Source organism: Lepus europaeus, chromosome 9 (assembly GCF_033115175.1).
Source record: "Lepus europaeus isolate LE1 chromosome 9, mLepTim1.pri, whole genome shotgun sequence".
In the NCBI taxonomy this organism is placed as follows: Eukaryota; Metazoa; Chordata; class Mammalia; order Lagomorpha; family Leporidae; genus Lepus; species Lepus europaeus.
Window position 1 is genome coordinate 12,483,570 of NC_084835.1, and position 6,344 is coordinate 12,489,913.

The window sequence follows — 6,344 nt, forward strand, 5'->3', positions numbered from 1 at the left end:
TCGGAAGGATAAACGGAAGGACCTGGACGGTAAGACAGGAAGTAAAGGACCGGAAGTGAAATGAGGGAGGGGAAGAAATACGGGCGCGCTCCTGCGGGCGGCGCTCCCGTGGCGTCTGTACGTCGCACCACCGTACGCGTCTACAGAGCGGGGTGGGGAAGGGTGAGTAGCAAAACTGCGCTTGCGCAGTGGAAGTTTTTGGCCTTTGCGCCGGCAGCTTGTCTTGTTCTCGCGATAACTGCGAAATTTCTCGCGATAATTGTGGTACTAGGGCAGCCGGCCCCTCCAGGTCCGTGGAATGCTTTCTCCGGGTTGTTGGTGCTTTGGTTATCCCACCAGTCACCTTCTTGGTAATTCTGTGGAATACAGATCCTCGTTTGGGAATCACTGGTTCTTATCTCTGTGAATGAATTGAGTCCTCAGCTGCCTGCGGCTCGCGGACGGGACCGTCACCTAGCTGCGTGGACAAGGGCATGATGGCCGCGGCCGCTGCACGTCTGAGCAGGTCTCCTGGTCCCGGCGCCCAAACGCTTCTCGGGGCAGATGCAAACGAGTGTGTACCGCCGAGCTGGAGCTGGCTGGACTTTACAAAGCCCCTCCTCCTGGAATCTCGAGGCCTTTCAGAGCTGGACCGGTGCTTACCCTCCTGTGTTCTTAAAATCTTGTTTATGTATTTGAAAGCTGGGAGAGACAGAGACCTGCACCTGCTGGTTCACTCCCCGAATGCCCGCAGCAGTCCGGAAGCCGGGAGCCGGGAACTCCGTCCCTCTGAGGAAGCCGGGTGAGAAGCGAGGCGGGACTCCGTTCCAGGCACTCGGATATGGGGTGCGGCCACCCCAAGCGGCAGCTTCACACGCTGCACAACCCCAGCCCCCGAAGTCACCCTGTTATAATAGAAATTTAAGGCTCAGAGAAAAAGCCACTCGGCGTGTATGGAGGGCGGTTAGAGGTGGAATGTACCATCCCCAGAAAGATGCGGTCAGCGTGTGATGGGCCCACTCCTGGGACCAGAAGATCCATGAACGAGGACTAGGAAGACAAGGGGCACGGGTAGGAATGCATCTGGTGGCCACTCCGTGTGGGGTCAGCAAAGGAACTGCGGTGTGACTGTTAGGTCAGGGCCTGGAGCGAGTTCAGCCAGTTAGAGCAGCTTCTCTTTGAAATGTCCTGACGACCAGAGGATCTAGCTGGAAGGTACAAGCCAGAGGGAAGCAGCTGCCTTGTGGTTCAAGATCAAACGGATATTGAGAAGTCACCAAGGCTTTTTGAGTTGGTAGTGGCTACCCCACTAGACTTCCATTTTCCCAACTCTCTGGCAGCTAGATGTGGATTTGTGATTTAATATGGCCAGCGAGGACGGAGTCAGAAGTGTGCCACTTAAGCCATGCTCCTGAGTGAGCAGCATCTTACCCTTCTCCCTCCAATGCTGAGGTGACCACAGCCTACTTGAATTTAGAAACGAGTACAAAGTGGAACAAAACTGAAACCATGTATCACTTTCTCATATGCATTTTTTTTTCAAGATTTATTTTATTTGAAAGTTACACAAAGAGGTAGAGAGGTCTTCCCTCTGTTGGTCCAATCCCCAGATGGTCGCAACGGCCGGAGCTGGGCCGATCCGAAGCCAGGAATTTCCTCCCAGTCTCCCGCGCGAGTGCAGGGGCCCAAAGACTTGGACCATCTTCTACTGCTCTCCCAGGCCATAGCAGAGAGCTGGATTGGAAGTGGAGCAGCCAGGACTAGAACCGGCGCCCCTAGGGGACGCCAGCACCTCAGGCCAGGCTTCAACCCGCTGCACCACAGCGCCGGCCTGTCATATGCATTTTCTTCCTTTCTTTCTTTTTTTGACAGGCAGAGTGGACAGTGAGAGAGAGAGAGAAAGGTCTTCCTTTGCCGCCAGCACACTGCGCTGATCCGAAGGCAGGAGCCAGGTGCTTCTCCTGGCCTCCCATGGGGTGCAGGGCCCAAGCACTTGGGCCATCCTCCACTGCACTCCCGGGCCACACCAGAGAGCTGGCCTGGAAGAGGGGCAACTGGGACAGAATCCAGCACCCTGACCGGGACTACAACTGGTATGCCGGCGCCGCAGGTGGAGGATTAGCCTAGTGAGCCGCGGCGCAGGCCCGTCATAAGCATTTTCAATGAACTTTTTGAAAATCCATACTATAGTAAGGAAGCCAGAGTACTCCTCTCCAGTCTCAAATACTGAACTCTGTAACGTGGAGAAACATCAAGTCGCTCTACTTGCAGCAGCTTAACCTTTACCTTGAATAACATATGGTCCCAAAAAGGGTCATTTCTAGCACAGACTACTCTCACTCATTCATCAGTGCCTTTATCCACAAGTCCCTGGCTCCTGAGGCAGACATTTGGCTCGGCAGCCAATCCCCCATTTGGTTTGCCTGCATCACAGTGCCTGGGTTCAAGCTATGGCGCTGCTCTCCATTCCAGCACTCTGGAAGACCAGGATAGTTCAAGTGACTAGGTCCCTGCCTCACTTGGGGAGTGAGTCAGTAGAGTAAAACTCTTTCAAATAAAAATTAGTAAGAAAAAAAAATCCCTGACTCGGCTCACGCAGACCCAAGATAGCAGGGTTCAAGAAGCGTTACCTGTGATGACTGTCCTTCCAGCAGCTACTCCCCCCTCGGGAATCCTCTGGGAATGGGGACATGTTCACTCACACTCCCTACCCCCAAGTGACAGGCTAGTTCACTTGCCATTATGTTCCCAACAGCCAGGACTGGGCCAGGCTGAAGCAAAGAACCTGGAATCCATTCCAGGTGGTCCCACGTGGGTGGCAGGGACCAAGGACTTGAGTCAACAGCTATTGTCCCAGGGTGTGCATTACTGGAACCTGAAATCTGAAGCAGAGATGGGGGATTCAGACCCAGAGCTTGACACAGGATGTGGGCAACCCAACTGGCAACTTAATTGCTGTGCCAAATGTGTGCCCCTTTATGAAGCTGATACCAATTTTGCCACCTGAAAGTGGGGTGATTTTCTCACAGCTAAAAATGTGGACATGGCTTTGGACTTAGGCAATGTGCAGAGGCTGAAGAATTGAGAAGAGCAAAAACATAGAAGGCTGGCTTTTATAGAAATATGGATGGGAACACCCCCATTAGTGAGAACTAAGAAAATATAATAAAGAAAATAAATCTTTATCAGTAAGGACTGGGATTCTTGGCATCTGAAGTACGTGAAGTACGTGAGTACGTGAAGTTCTGTTTGCTCCACTTCCCATTCAGCTCCCTAACTCACCAGGGCAAATAACAAAGGCCAGCATCCTTTAATGGCCCACCTAGGAGACAGGGAGTGAATCAGCAGCTGGAAGATTTATCACTCTGATTTTCAAACAGATCTTTTTGAAATTGACCTACTGGGGCCGGCGCTGTGGCACAGTGGGTTAACACGCTGGCATCCCATATGGGCGCCGGTTCGAGACCCGGCTGCTCTACTACCTGTCCAGCTCTCTGCTATGGCCCAGGAAGGCAGTAGATGGCCCAAGTCCTTGGGCCCCTGCACTCATGTGGGAGACCCGGAAGAAGCTCCTGGCTCCAGACTGGCGCAGCTCCGGCTGTTGTGGCCATTTGGGGAGTGAACCATCGGATCAAAGACCTCTCTCTCTCTCTCTGTAACTCTTTGAAATAAATAATCTTAAAAATTTTTAAAAATTGACCTACTAGGCCGGCGCCGCGGCTCACTAGGCTAATCCTCCGCCTTGCGGCGCCGGCACACTGGGTTCTAGTCCCGGTCGGGGCACTGGTCCTGTCCCGGATGCCCCTCTTCCAGGCCAGCTCTCTGCTGTGGCCAGGGAGTGCAGTGGAGGACGGCCCAAGTACTTGGGTCCTGCACCCTATGGGAGACCAGGAGAAGCACCTGGCTCCTGCCATCGGATCAGCGCGGTGCGCTGGCCGCAGTGCGCCAACCGCGGCGGCCATTGGAGGGTGAACCAACGGCCAAGGAAGACCTTTCTCTCTGTCTCTCTCTCTCACTGTCCACTCTGCCTGTCAAAAAAAAAAAAAAAAAATTTGACCTACTAAATACTGACATCAAAAGTGCTGCTAGGGGCTGGCGCTGTGACATAGGGGGTTAAGCCGCCACCTGCAGTGCCAGCATCCTACATGGGCACCGGTTGGAGTCCTGGCTGCTCCACTTCTGATCCAGCTCTCTGCTAATGTACCTGGAAGATGGCTCAAGTGCTTGGGTCCTTGCACCTACCTGAGAGATCCTGGCTTTTGGCCTGCCCCAGTCCTGGCCATTGCAGCCATTGAGAGTAAACCAGTGGAAGAATATTGCTAACTTTGCCTTTCAAATAAATACTTGGGGAGAGGGGGCAACAAAATGGCAGAAACTAGGAACCAGCTTGGCAGGAGCCAGGGCTAAAGCTAAAATTATTTCCTCACATTTCTCTAACAGAGTGAATTCCCATGACACACACACACATCTACAGGTCTGTGGGAATTTTACACCAGAACCACTACCAGTTTAAACTGTGACAAAGAACGAAAAAGGAGGCCATTTAACTCCTCAAACTATAGGCAGTCAACAGGCTGATAAACCTACTAAGCTGTGACTAGGTATTGCCTTTCTCAGGAGGCTTGTGTTCCAGATCGTTTTGAAACCTTAGTATTTGCTCAGATTTGAAATTGCTTGCAATCAACCCAAAATTCCTTTTCTCATTTTCTCCCATTTTTTTAAGGATTAACTTGAGGTAGAGTTACAGAGGGAGAAAAATATCTTCATTCTTCACTGGTTCATTCCCCAAAGGGCCACAATGGCTGAAGCTGCACCAATCTGCCAGGAGCCTCCTGGTCTCCCACATGGGTACAGGGGCCCAAGCACTGGGGCCATCTTCTACTGGCTTCCCAGGCCATAAGCAGAACTGGATCAAGGGCAGCAGCTAGTGATGCAGAGGCTCAGCCTAATACGTCACATTTGCCAGCCCCCATGTTCTTGCACTTGAAGGGGACTGTTTACTACAGGTATCCTATTCCCATCCTACCATTCAGTGTTGGAAGCATTCTGGGGGGGGGGGGGGGGGGGGGGAGGAACTGCTGTGGCATAGCATGTAAAGCCACTGCCTGCAGCACTGGCATCTCATGTGGGTACCAGTTCAGGCCCCAGCTACTCCACTTCCAATCTAGCTCTCTGCTATGGCCTGGGATAGTAGTAGAAGATGGCCCAAGTCCTTGGGTGTCTTCACCTGCCTGGGAGACCCGGAAGAAGCTCCTAGCTCCAGATCAGCACAGCTCCGGCCATTGTGCCCATCTGCAGGGTGAACCAGCAGATAGAAGACTTCTCCCTCTCCCCCTCTCTGTAGCTCTGCCTTTCAAATAAATAATAATCGTTTCTCAGCCTTTTCACTAAGATAAAGTGCAGTAGCAAATAAATTTTTATTTTTTTATTTTTATTTTTTGACAGGTAGAGTGGACAGTGAGAGACAGAAAGGTCTTCCTTTGCCGTTGGTTCACCCTCCAATGGCCGCCGCGGTAGGCGCACTGCGGCCGGCGCACCGCGCTGATCCGATGGCAGGAGCCAGGTGCTTCTCCTGGTCTCCCATGGGGTGCAGGGCCCAAGGACTTGGGCCATCCTCCACTGCACTCCCTGGCCACAGCAGAGAGCTGGCCTGTAAGAGGGGCAACCGGGACAGAATCCAGCGCCCCAACCGTGACTAGAACCTGGTGTGGCGGCGCCGCAAGGCGGAGGATTAGCCTGTTGAGCCATGGCGCAGGATGTAGCCATACATTTAAAGGTGGTCCTGAACTAACTACACCAGGCCTATTTCTCGCAAAATATGCTGGCATCCCACATTGGGAGTTCCTAGAATTAGGCTGGTATAGATGCTTGGAGGCAGCAGTGATAAATAGTTGGGTTCTATTGTGGTCAGAGAGCTGTCTCTCACACAATAACACAAAAGGAGGGCAGGTGTCTGGCATAGTGTTCGAGATGCTTATGGGGACATCAACTTGCTGAGCCCTAGCTTCTCATCCAGCTTCCTGATGCACACAGTCGGGCGAGAGGCAGGTGATGCCTTAAGTACTTCGGTCCTTGCCACCCACGTGGAAAACCAGACTGGGTCCCAGACTGCTGCCTTCTGCCTAGCTGTTACAGGCATATGGGGAGTTAAGATGCAAGATTTGTCTGCCTTTTCAAGTAAGTCAATCTTTAAAAGAAATGTTCAAAATAAACACAAAACTAAAAGGTGTCATTACAATGGATTATGAAGTTTTCTATAGCTCTGCAAGACATCTCAAAGTACCCAAACCTTGTGTCCTCATAATAGCAATTATGTTTTACTGAAGTCATGACTGTGTTAATACAAAAAGAAAAAGTCCAAACTG